This window comes from Nomascus leucogenys, chromosome 18 (genome assembly GCF_006542625.1).
Source record: "Nomascus leucogenys isolate Asia chromosome 18, Asia_NLE_v1, whole genome shotgun sequence".
Classification (NCBI taxonomy): domain Eukaryota; kingdom Metazoa; phylum Chordata; class Mammalia; order Primates; family Hylobatidae; genus Nomascus; species Nomascus leucogenys.
Window position 1 is genome coordinate 75,691,180 of NC_044398.1, and position 13,589 is coordinate 75,704,768.

Consider the following 13,589-nt stretch of genomic DNA (forward strand, 5'->3'; position numbering starts at 1 on the left):
CCCTACGGTGCTAGAAATATTGGTATATACAACATATAAAACAACAACAGCCATTTAAATCCCTTACATCTGTCTCTACAAGTTATTAAACTGCTAAGCCTTGGAAAAGCTAATTCATTAATCAACAAATATTGTCCTACTATGTTAAAAAGATATGTTATAACAACATCAGAATACAGAAAAGGATTAAGAGAAACAGAAAAGATTAAGATTCAATCCTTGCCCTTGGAGAGCTCATAATCTAAGTAGCAAGGAAAAATGTAAGGCAGACTGACAAATGCCGTAATAAGGTTGTGCAAAGTTGTTGCAGGAGATGAGATGAGGGAGATGACTTCTGGGTCAGAGAAGAATGGATCAAGGAATGTTTATGGAAAAAGCAGCATTTCAGATAGATCCTGGAAGACGAATACAATTTTACAAGTCAAATTGCTGGAGGTAATCATTACAAATAAAAGAAATGCATTCCACAAAGTCTAGATAACCAGAAAAAAATGGGAAATAGTAAACAATATTAGTAATAATAGCAATAGCAAATTTTGTTCCTGTGCAAAAAAACTAACAGGTAATAACCAGAAAGGTAGTTTAAGATCAGACCAAAAATAAAAAACTTTAATATATATTGCTTCTTTTAATCTCCAAAACAATCTTGTGAAGTAAATATACGCTGCCCCTGTGGCAGAGTAGACTCTGATGAGCCCAATAATCTGGCTTCCTCATATCCATTCCTTGTTCCCCTCATCTTAATTTGATTCTAGCCAATAGAATACCTCAACACTGAGGGGATGTCACTTTCGTTACTACATACAAAAGATTCTGACTTCCATCTTGCTAGCCACATCTTTCCCTAATTGGTTTAGATGAAGCAAGCAAGCTGTCATTTGGTGAGGCCCACATTGAAGAAACTGAGAGCAGCCTCTGATATAACTAACAAGGAACTAAGGCCCTCAGTCCAGCAGCATGCAAGAAACTAAATCCTATTGAGTAATAGGTGCGCTTAGAAACAGGTTTTTCCCCACTCAAGCCTTCTGTAAAGACCCTAGTCCTTGCCAACACTTTGTGGCTCGTGAGATACCCTAAAGCTGAGGACATAACCCCTAGATTCCTGACCCAGAGAAACTGTGTGATAATAAATGTATATTGTTTTAACTCACTAAGTTTGTGGTAATTTGTTACACAGCAATTGACAACTAATACAGCCACCAATTCACAAATAAAGAAGCTGAAGCTCACTGGTCAGGTAGGTATAAAACAATAGAGCCCAGATTCACACAAGGCTGTCTGGCTCTAAAGTCTAAATTCTTTGTATTATATCACACTTCCAGTTTAAGGCACTCAAATTTAAACAGTCAATAGTAGTTAATAACAACCAATGTCAAAGATTTTTTTTTTTTTTTTGAGACTGAGTCTTGCTCTTGTCGCCCATGCTGGAGTGCAGTGGCACGATCTCAGCTCACTGCAACCTCCGCCTCCCGGGTTCAAGTGATTCTCCTGCCTCAGCCTCCTGAGTAGCTGGGATTACAGGTGCGTGCCACCATGCCCAGCTGATTTTTTTGTATTTTTTTTTTTAGTAGAGATGGGGTTTTACCGTGTTAGCCAGAATGGTCTCGATCTCCTGACCTCCTGATCCGCCCGCCTCAGCCTCCCAAAGTGCTGGGATTCCAGGCGTAAGCCACTGCGCCCAGTCAATATATTTATAAGTGGTATTGGTTAGTTAATGTGAATAGTTTTTAACAACTTCACATACAGTCATTGTTTCTTCTTGAAATTACTTCTACACTAATTTAGGCAAGATAGCAGGTAAAAAATTTCTCAGGTAAAAATTTATAGAGAGATTATGTTATACCATTATTCAATAACGGCGATAAGAAGAATTCCATTATCTTGGTTTCCAACCTACTTATATACAGATTCCATACTCTAAACCTTCCCATGTAATATTAAAGTATAATTGTCACCTCTTGAACAACATTCATTCTCATTGTTTTAATTTTTTTTAAATCACTGGAGTGTTTTGAGTAATAACATCTGACATTAAATTAGTCCCTCATATACTTTAGATTATAATCTTCCTTTAAAGAACATATACTTAACACATTTGAGTTAATTTTCTAGCAATGGAGATAGATTTGATTGAATCATTCATCCCTTTTTCTCCTATTTCTCTAGGTTTTGAAACTACTGAGAAACTTAGAATATAGTTGACTGGATTTAGGGAGCAACTATTTTTCCCTCTTGAGAAATGTCCTGCTCTTTTTGTAAACTGTTACAGTTTCATAACCTTCACTCTTACCTACTCTCCTGTAAATACTCAAGTTAACTAAGCCAGTAGCATTGAGAAAAAAAAGTAATACCTATTTGGCCAGAAGTAGACTACTATATGATTTAAGGATTTGCAGTAAAAAAGGCATTGGTGCATAGTTGAAAAAGCAGGAGCTTTGAAGTTAAACAAACCAGTTATAGTCTGGTTCCAACACTAGTTATAATAGCTGGCAGTGAGTTTCTTTCTCCTTTATCACTCTCTTGCTCCCTCCCCACTTTTTTTTCTTTTTTTTTTTTTTTTGGCCTCCAGTGCTCAGTGATGAAACTTAACATTAAGTAAATGAGTCTAGATAGAATTCAACTAAAACTGGCCAGGCATGGTGGCTCATACCTGTAATCCCAGCACTTTGGGAGGCTGACATGGGTGGATCACCTGAGGTCAGGAGTTTGAGACCAGCCTGGCCAACATTTCAAAACCTTGTCTCCACTAAAAATACAAAATTAGCCAGGCGTGGTGGTGCACACCTGTAATCCCAGCTACTCAGGGAGCTGAGGCAAGATAATCACCTGATCATGGGAGGTGGTGGCTGCAGTGAGCCAAGATCACGCCACTGCACTGCAGCCTGGGCGACACAGCGAGGCTCCGTCTCAAAAAAAAAGACAAAAAAAAAGGAATTTAACTAAAATCAACACAACTAACAAATCTAACTGCTCTTAGTCACCTACACAATAAAAGTGAATGAGTTAACCCACTTTCTGACACCTGGTGGGGAGGTTAATCTGGACACCATAAATGTGTATAGGCTGTGACTTTTCCAGATACAGTTTCCAAAGTTCAGACTAACATTGAAATACCAAACAGTTGTCCAAAAATCACAATGCATTGACCTTTTAAATTGTATAGCAGAAACATCATTATGTTGTGGAAAGCACAACGGCTTTGAGTCCTGGCCTGACCCCCAGTTACTTAACCTCTCTGCATCTGCTTTCTAATCTATAAAACCATGACACTGATGTCTATCTCACAAAGACTTGTTAAGAGATTAGATTACATATGATGTAAAGTGTCTCTGTACTTCACTTTAAGCTAAATAATATTAGCCCTCCTTCCTTCATTATCTAACATCACTTTTCAAAGGCCTTCCTTCAAAAATAGTTCCTCTTTCCCTCAAAAATGTGAAATAAGTTAGGTATGATGATGGAGTCAATCAACTAGTTATATTGTCTTTTACAGCAAGGAGTAAAGAACTTTGTTCACGATAATGATACTTGTAACTACTTTAAATTTGAAAACAGAACCAAAACGTCCATTTCACTTTGATTTCACATATGCTTTTTTCCCTAACACAAATGCACCAGGCAGTAAAGTTAAGGGATCATTTACCTGCTTCCATGGATCAAAGCTACACTACCTAAGAAGAAAAAAGATCAGACAACTTGCACTACAGTGATTTCCTCAGTAGTCTGCCCTGATTGGAGGGTATTACTTGTCTTTTTTCCTCTATCATCTTTACTTCCCACTCAAGTGATCTGGGAGTAGCCAAGGTAACAATTTCCTCTTGTGAACTATTATTATGAAGCTAAAGAACATGTATAACGTTCTTCTCAACTTCTTTCATCCATCTTAACTCTGGTTATTTATTTAAGGCTGATTTGGCCTCCATGGAAGAAACAACAATACCATGCTCCTCTCAGGTATTTAATTTTTATATACGAAAATTAACTCCTTTCATTTTCCATTTATTCTCTCAACAAATATTTATTATCACCTACTGTATGCGAAGGACACAATTAGGGCTCTAAGTAGAAAGGTTTCTAGATCATTTATAAAATTTGTGAGATTGGTTTCCAAGGAAAGGTGAAACTAAATACATAAATTACCCAAAACATATCTATCAAGAAAAGCAAATGAGCTAAAAGCAAAAATACAAACCATGATTTATAAAACTCAAGCCCTAAATTACATGTAGTCTCACACTTTTTTCCAGATAGCAAGTAAATACACATTATCTGTATTATAAGTTTTTTCTCTTGAGGTTAGCTTGATAATCAACCATGATTTTTTGGCAGAAGCAAGAGAGCTATTCACCTCTTCCCCTCTTTTTCTCCCCACTACCCCCAACACATATTCCAAATATGCTGTTAACTAACTCTTAATATGGTAACTCCCTTCATTCACTCACTAAAGTCACAAACTTGATAAGATTTGGCATAAAGACCCATCCTAGTTACTACTACTAGTGATTACTAAGGAAAGAAAGAGGAAGTGCTAAGAGTAGACAAGAGTAGGAATTAATCTTACAGGTATTGGAACCAGACATAAGGAGTATTACAGTATTTTCAGTCTTGAGGCTATTAGTTTTTCTTCTTGGGAATCACAAAAATATTAAGACCACTACACAGATTTCATTTGCAGCTGTGGCAAATGAATGAATTTGATTTGCTTGAAATCAACGTATTTGCCTCTAAATGCTATTCTTCAAAAATTCAAAACACTAACGATCACATTTAAGCACGAAATTAACATAAACCAGACTGCAGCTACCACTTTGCTGCAACACAAGAAAACAATTATCCCCAAAATTAATTTTCTTAATTTCTTTCAACTACCCCAATTTTGTGTTACATTTCTTTTCCTGTCATGAATTCTGAAAACTGTCATTCCCACATCTAAACATTTCAGTCTAATCAACAGAAACTAAAAAAGAAAGAAAAAAGAACAGAAAATAAGTCGACGACACTTGAACATAAAAAGAATACGTTGAAAATCACACTCAAGTGTCTTTTTTAAAGTTCCAAGCAATGGTTCAGTTTCCCTTTTTCTCTCTGCTCTGCACACCCTCACCTCCCCCCGCCCCCACCATTCCACTTCGCCCAGACAGAGGGTAACAGTCTGAGCTGCCCTGGTTGAGTTGATCCTAAAGTTAACATTCAGCAGCCCATTTCCAGACAGCAGCGCTAAATCTATTTGGATAAAACGCGTGTGACCCAGACAGTTGGCATCTGGCCCAAACGCGTTGCACCGGCAGCTCAAATAAAAACAAGAGTAAGAAACTCACTCTCTTGTTCCCTCTCAGTGCGCTTTCTCAATCTCTCGCTCACTTTTCCTCTAGTACAGGGAAAGAAAGCATCAAAGACAGGAATTGTAGCACATATTATCAGAAAGAGGCTTTCCAATACCCCATTCCTGCACTCTCGCTCTCCCTCCTCAATCCCTGAACTTTGGTCCCATACACCATATATACAGACATACCCCGATAAACAAGGCTCCGGAGGGTTATGAGTCCAACACGTCCCAAGTGGCCAAAAGTAAATCAAAAACACACGCTTCCATCTCTTTGATTAGCCTATTAAGAGCTTAACATGTCCTAGAGCATCGGGGCTACAGCTAACACATTAATGCTACCCTCTGAGCCCAGGCATAAAATATGCACTTGTCTGAAGACTTAACGACACTGACATGAAACTACAAAATGCAGAAGACTTTTCTTTAAGAAAACTGTAAATCAATTTGAAACACACACATCATTATTACCTTCCAGATTACTATTTGGTGATCAGTTAAAAGATTACAATAATCATAATCAAGTCCACTTCACAAACATGTATTGTATATTCATAAAATAAACGTATTTTTTGCATCATAAAATAATTGCAAGTCCCAGAATTCTACAACCCCCGACAAGTCTGGAGCTAAAAAGATAACTATTTGTAAAATGAGTTCAGTCAAGCTCACTCATTGCCATTAAAAAAAAAAAACAACAAAAAAAAAACACACACACAGAAAAAAAGTTTTCTAAGCGTTATTCGGAAGACAAGCAAAGCACAAGTTGTTGGTTTTTTTTAAAAAAAAAGCTTCATTGAATATTGTTAAGTCTTCCTTACCGTTTTCATCTTCAAATTCTGATAAAAAGTAAGTTTCAGACAATAGAGATTGCACTGGACGACTCACGTACTCCCTCTCCTCTCTAACTTTTTTGAATTTTTTTTTTTTTTTATTTTTTGCCCCTCTTTGCAAAGCCACACCAGCCAGTTATTCTGCAGCCAGAATAAAACCCTATGGTCTGGCTAACCCGGGCTTTAGAGAACTGACTTTCCGATTTGGCAGAATAAGAGATGCCTTCAATACATCTAGGCTATCACTCTGAGATGCTGCCTTTGCAAACCCCCTCTCTCCCTCCCCACCCCCCAAAAAAGGAAAGGAAAAGAAAGAAAAGACGGGGAAAAAAGACTTATTGGGGGTGGAAGTGGTGCCCTCTCTTCCTGGAAAGCTTAGTGCCTTTGCTATGCAAATAACATGTGCAGAGCATCAAAAGGTATCAGGAGAAAAGAAGACAAGAGGAGCAGGAAGGGCAGCAAAGTTTTGTTGAAGTAGCCCTAGATCTCACTACCGGCCCCCAGCCAACTTGAATTGCAGCAGGAGAAAATTTTGGCAGCTTTTCCTCGGAGGCAGAGCACACTGACGTCAGTCTGCAGATGTGCCTGGGCTGCGTCGGGTGCGCATGTGTCCTGGGTCGTCACGTGGAGGGGGAGGGGAGGTAGAGGTACAATCGGGGTAACCAACTACCAGCCATTCAGAAGGGCTTAGACAATGTCAACTTTTCCACACTGTGAATGAGAGAAATTCTGGCCTCTCTAACCTCTCTGTCCTATCTCACTCCGCCTCTTTTCCTCCTCCTCCTCTAAACTCTCTTAGAAATTCTAGCCTGGTTTGCTATTAGTTGTTTCTTGGAAAAATGAAGGGGGAGGGAGAAGGATGAATGACTTTAGATGGACTAATGTCACTGTTAAGATCTCTGGTGTCATTCTCCGTGTAATTTTATTTTTAAAATCCACACAATCAAAATGTTAAAACTTGCACGTAAACAGTGCCTCTGAGGAAACTTAAAGCTTAGATTCGTGGAGCAGGCACAAGACTCAGTAGCTACAAGTGTACAAAATGCCTGTGTTTTATACATACTTCAGCAAGTAAGGTTAGCACCAAAAGGGAAAGTAAACTAAAGTAAACCAATACCAGTACATTTTCCATCTGATTATCGACTTCAGGTTATGTGGAGCTTTAAAAGAAAAAAAAAAAAAACGTAGGGGAGGAGGGAGCGGGGGAAGGAAGAGAGAAGCTTGCATTATTTCCAGATGAGGGTGAGACTGGATGGTGTTTTAAAGTGCAACCGGGAAAAGCCACAAGTGGAGTGTATTTTTTTAAGTCGGTCCATTGAATGAAACTTCAATGACTGCCCAAATGAAAATAAATCCAAAGTAGGACCCCACCACCACCAAAAAAAAAAAAAAGGAAGGGAAAAAAACAGGAACCCTGCTGCGATCTCAAGATAAACAAACAAAACCTCAAAACTGGTTCTTCAACCTTCCCAAATCCCACCCACCCTCCCCCCTACACACCAGCTGCCAGTCCAGACTTTAAGGATAAAATACCGCTACAATGTAGCACTTTCACTTTCATTTGCTGAGAGAAAGCCACTGGGGAGAAAATGCCCAGTGTTTTCCATGTCCTAAGCAAGCAAACAAAGTCTGGCACATACATCGGAAACAGGAAAAAATGTGAAAATAGCTCAGGACAAATGTTGCCTTTCAACGGTGTAATCTGCTGCATCATTTATCTGTCTCTACCATTGAGTGTAGAATAGGGAGCTGTTTAGGAGTTTCCGAGGTTGGGGGCAGGGGGAAATTGACGCCTTGAAATTCCAGCCCTTAGTTAATGCCAAGTCGATTTCCGATGGCGAGAACCAGAAAGGAGAACTAGACCGGAGGGAAGGGGGTAGGAAGGATGATCTTTGTGAATACCGGCTCTTAAATTTCAAGCTTCTGCTAACATTATTGCCCATTTGATTTTTTTTTTTCTTCCTACGCCGGAGGTAGTAGGTGTAATTCTTCTGGTGAATCTATGAATAGTTGGCTAAAAGGAGGCATGAATCAGACTGAGAACGTCCAAGAATACAGTTATTTCAATTCTTCTTCAAGGGTTGAAAGTGGAAAGCATCTGTCGACGGAGTCAATAGTCCTCATCCTGACCTTAATCAGTAGTATTTGGCTAAATGCCATTTAAAATGTAGAAATCTGTTCAATAGTGGGCACTGAGTTTTCAATAAAGATGATTCATATGTATGTATGTATATGTGTGTATTTGCATGTGTATATATATATGTGTGTGTACATATATGTGAAATACATGAGGTAGCAAAATATAGCAATAATTGTAAACACTAAAAATAAGAAAAGTAGGCATCAAATGACTATTTAAATAGTGTTGAACCTTAACCTTCCTTAATTTTTCAAGTACTGGCAGTAAATAGGGCCAGCCAGCACACACACAAAAAATAAAGGTATGAGCAGTAAACATCTATATAAGCTCTCTGAAAAGGTTTTACCCTCAACTAAGATAAACTGCCCTACAAAGTAGCAGCTTGTAGAGGAGCTTACTTAGTGGGAGTGGACTTTGGCTAATTACTTATTCAAAGAGTGCCATCCTGTGTCTAAACAGAGTAATGAAATTTTTCCAACAGATTCTGTCTGAACAGATTGGGTCAAGAATGCTGTGAATAATTGGTGAAAATTGATTAGGGTGGGAAATGGCGAACTGTCAATCTAACTTTATATATGTGTATATATATATGTGTTTGTGTAAATATTTTAACTGCATTGCAGAAAATTTCAAACATATACAAAAGTAAAAAAAACAGTATAATGAACACTCATGTAGCCATCACCCAGTTTCAAGTGTCCAAGTGTGACCAACTTTGTTTCATCTATCATTTCATCAGGTATCATTTCATTTCATTCATTAAGTATTTCCCTGTATTTCTAAAATAAAAGTACTAAAAAATAAATACCACTATTATTCTTAAAACATTAATAACTCATGTCATCAAATATTGTCTTCAGATTTCCCAATTGCAAAAAGGGCTTTAAAAAATGCCTCTTTTTATTTGAATCAAGATCCATACATTGCAATGGCTCGATTTTTTAATAAACTTTTAATTGAAAATATTCATGCAGAAAAATGCATAAATAATTACATAGTTTGATGACAAGTGTCCAGTCTAATGAATTCTCACAAGTCAATTGGCCCATATAACAGCCATTCTCTTAAGTCTCTTTTTAAAATTTTTATTATCTATCTACTTATTTAAATTGGCTAATAAAAAATATATATTTTAGCTGGAACTACAGGCATGAACCACCATCCCCAGCTAAGTTTTTATTTTTGCAGATAGGGTCTCCCTGTTGCCCAGGCTGGTCATGAACTCAGCCTCAAGTGATCCTCCCACCTTGACCTCCCAAAGTGGTGGATTTTAAGCATCAGCCACTGTACCCAGCCACTAAATCTATTAAATCTTGTTTCCCCTTCATTTCTTCTATTTCTTGCAATATAAATCCTATATAAATATCTTGCCTTTTTTTTTTTTTTTTTTTTTTTTTTTTTGAGACAGAGTCTCGCTCTGTAGCCCAGGCTGGAATGCAGTGGCGTGAGCTCGGCTCACTGCAAGCTCCGCCTCCTGGGTTCACGCCATTCTCCTGCCTCAGCCTCCCAAGTAGCTTGGACTACAGGCGCCTGCCATCACGCATGGCTAATTTTTTGTATTTTTAGTAGAGACCGGGTTTCACAGTGTTAGCCAGGATAGGCTCAATCTCCTGACCTCGTGATCCGCCTGTCTCCGCCTCCCAAAGTGCTGGGATTACAGGCATATCTTGCCATTTTTAATACTGTATTTAGCACTTCTGTTACCATGGAAATGTATGTACTATACCCATCCACTTTTTTCTTCATAAACTAAACACTGAATTTTATTTGCAGTAAAAATTCTTCAAAATTATTATAGAGACCAATTTTTTCTCTTTCAAAGCTTTTCCCTCCAGCTTTTCTTTTCCTTCTTCGTTTAATTAAGAAATGAAGATTATGGGCAGAATAGAGTTGACAGGAAACTCCTTAGTCACATCTAAAAAAAAAAAAAAAAGCTAGCAGTCTTTAGAAAACTAATATACTTAAGTGAACCCCATTCAGGAAACCAAAGGTGAAATAAATGGAAATTGGGGAGGGGAAGAAATTTGTTTATATGTATATATTTCAAAAACCAAAAAATAGAAGCTATATTAGTCAGGGTTATCTAGAGGGACAGAACTAATAGGATAGCTGTATATACGAAGGGGAGTTTATTAAGGAGTATTGACTCACACGATCATAAGGTGAAATTCCACAATAGGCCATCTGCAAGCTGAGAAGCAAGGAAGCCAGTCCAAGTCCCAAAACCTCAAAAGTAGAGAAGCCAACAGTGCAGCCTTCAGCCTTTGACCAAAGGTCCAAGGGCCCCTGGCAAACTACTGGTGTAAGTCCAAGAGCCCAAAAGCTGAAGAATTTGGAGTCTGATGTTTGAGGGCAGGAAGCATCCAGCACGGGAGAAAGATGAGGCTGGAAGACTCAGCCAGTCCAGTACTTCCATGTTTTTCTGCCTGCTTTTATTCTAGCCATGCTGGCAGCTGATTAGATTGTGCCCACCCAGCTTGAGGGTGGGTCCTCCTCTCCCAGTCTGTTGACTCAAATGTTAACCTCCTTTGGCAACACTCTCACGACACAGCCAGGAACAATACTTTGCATCCTTCAATCCAATCAAGTTGACACTCAATATTAACCATCAGAAGTCTACCTTTTGTCAGCTTGAACCCATACACATCTCCCGAAATCATACATAATCTTCAAATAAAGACAATAATAATGTCATAATTATGCCTAATACAGCTATCCCTATCCTTTGTAAAACTGGAAGCACACTAATCCTTAAACTAAATGCTATTACATAAAGTTATCACTTAAATGCTGATATGAAGTCAATAAATTTTATGTCACACGATAAAGGAAAAAGGAAAATGAAGATATTTTCTTAGTACAACTGTATACATGCATAAACATGTTCTTAACAAAATAAGGAGGAAATAGAATGAGAATTACAGTTCTCATTTCTGCAACTGGTAATGGTGGTCATAGCCGGTACTCATGACAACCTTCTTCTACTACCCATTCTGTATTCCCTGTGTCTCTTCAGCAAGCACCTCAGCAGGTCGTGGTTTTGTATCTGGTAGAGTGACCCAAACCTTCATTCCGGAAGGGTCTGGGTCATTTTTAGTCCTGCTTGGATTGGGTTGTTGTAGTTTCCCATTGACCTTAATCACTGGGCATAGTAATACTAAGAGAGGCCCTAAACGATCTCCTGTATTCCACGCATATTCTTCCTTACCTCCATCAGGTAAGGAAGAGTAGACTGATTTCAAGATGAGTAGTAGATTGATTTCATCTTGATAGTCCAAGCCAATCACCCCAGGCAACACTGTAACTCCTTTCTTAGCCTGTTGACTTAAAGGTAGGAGGAGCTCAAAGTGTCCAGGTGGTAATATTAACTTCCAGTTTAATGGAATCGTTGTGTGTCCTGGTGGCAGCACTCTCCACTCTGGACCTAAGACCTTTAGGCCAGCAGAACGTAATGTTGCGGGAACAGGAAGCAAAAATTTTTCTAATGGGCCACTAGGGGTGATGGTGAGTGGTGCCACTTCCACTTCCACCCCTTGATTCCTGGACCCATGAATCCTGGCTATGGGAGGAACTGTACCATATATTGGACACCGATTCAAAGCATACACAGCATTCTGGAGAACTCTGCGCCAGCCCTGCAAAGTATTGTCACCTAGTTGATGTTGTAATTGTGACTTTAAAAGGCCATTCCACCGTTCTATCAATCCAGCTGCTTCAAAATGATAAGGAGAAGACCAGTGAATTCCAAGAGCATGAACATACTGCTGCACTTCTTTAGCTGTAAAGTATGCGCCTTGGTCAGAGGCAATGCTATGCAGAATACCATGATGGTGGATAAGGCATTCCGTGCAGGATAGGCAAACCCATATCTGGAGTAAGTGTCTATTCTGGTGAGGACAAACCGCTGCCCTTTCCATGATGGAAGAGGTCCAATATAACCAACCTGCCACCAAGTAGCTGGCTGATCACCCCAAGGAATGGTGCCATATCAAGGGCTCAGTGTTGGTCTCTGCTGCTGGCAAATCAGGCACTCAGCAGTGGTCATAGCCAGGTCAGCCTTGATGATTGGAAGTCCATGTTCCCAAGCCCATGTGTAACCTCCATCCCTGCCACTATGGCCACTTTGTTCATGGGCCCATTGGGTGATGACAGGGGTGGCTGGGGAAAGAGGCTGAGCGGTGTCCACAGAATAAGTCATCCCATCCACTTGATTATTAAAATCCTCCTCTGCTGAGGTCACCTTTGGTGAGCACTCATAAGAGATACAAATATAGTTTTTGACCACTCAGAAAGAGATGTCCATCCACATACCTCTTCCCCAAATTTCTTCATCACCAATTTTCCAATCATGCTTCTTCCAAGTCCCTGACCATCTGGCCAAACCATCTGCTACAGCCCATAAATCAGTATATAATCGCACATCTGGCCATTTCTCATTTCATGCAAAGTCCACAACCAGGTGCACTGCTTGAAGTTCTGCCCACTGGGAAGATTTCCCTTCACCACTGTCCATCAGGGATGTTCTAGAAAGCAGCTGTAGTGCTGCAGCTTTTGGGTGGTGCTTTCATATCATGCAGAACCATCTGTAAACCAGGCCCTTGTCTTCTCTTCCTTTTTCAACTGTTCATAGGGAGCTCCCCATGAGGCCACTGGTGCAGGCTGGGGGAAAGAGAGCTAGGAGGCAGGAGCAGGGACCATGGGCATTTGAGCCACTTCCTCACATAACTTAACTTGTTCCCTCAGGACTTGCTCAAGCCTGATCACATATATACCCCTTCCATTTGATGATGGAATGCTGCTGTGCATGCCCCACTTTATGGCTAGATGGGTCAGAAAGCACGGGTTTATGACAGGCAGTTTAGGTTACATGGTGACTTGATGGCCCATTGTCAAACATTCAGTTTCTACCAAAGCCCAGTAACCAGCCAAGAACTGTCTCTCAAAAGGATAGTAGTTATCTGCAGAAGATGATAGGTCCTTGCTCCAAAATCCTAGAGGCCTCTGCTGTGATTCACCTATGGGGGCCTGCTAAAGGCTCCAAATAGCATCCCTATCTGCCACTGACATCTCAAGCACCATTGAATCTGCTAGGTCATATGGCCCAAGTGGCACAGCAGCCTTCACAACAGCCTAGACCTGTTGCAGAGCCTTCTCCTGTTCTGGACCCTACTCAAAACTGGCAGCCTTTTAGGTCACTCGATAAATGGGCTGGAGTAACACACCAAAATGAGGAATGTGTTGCCTTCAAAATCCAAATAGACCCACTAGGCGTTGTCCCTCTTTCTTGGTTGTA

At 39.7% G+C, this 13,589-nt stretch overlaps 1 protein-coding gene across 1 annotated transcript in view; it reads right to left on the reverse strand.

Annotated features, from left to right (window-relative positions):
• Positions 1-6,720, reverse strand: part of ADAMTS6 (ADAM metallopeptidase with thrombospondin type 1 motif 6) — a 335,185-nt gene extending 328,465 nt beyond the window's left edge. Inside the window, exon 1 of the mRNA XM_003265987.2 lies at positions 6,145-6,720. The gene's annotated coding sequence lies outside the window, so the exon portion shown is untranslated. The remainder of the gene's footprint in view (positions 1-6,144) is intronic.
• Between the last annotated feature and the right edge of the window lie 6,869 nt (positions 6,721-13,589).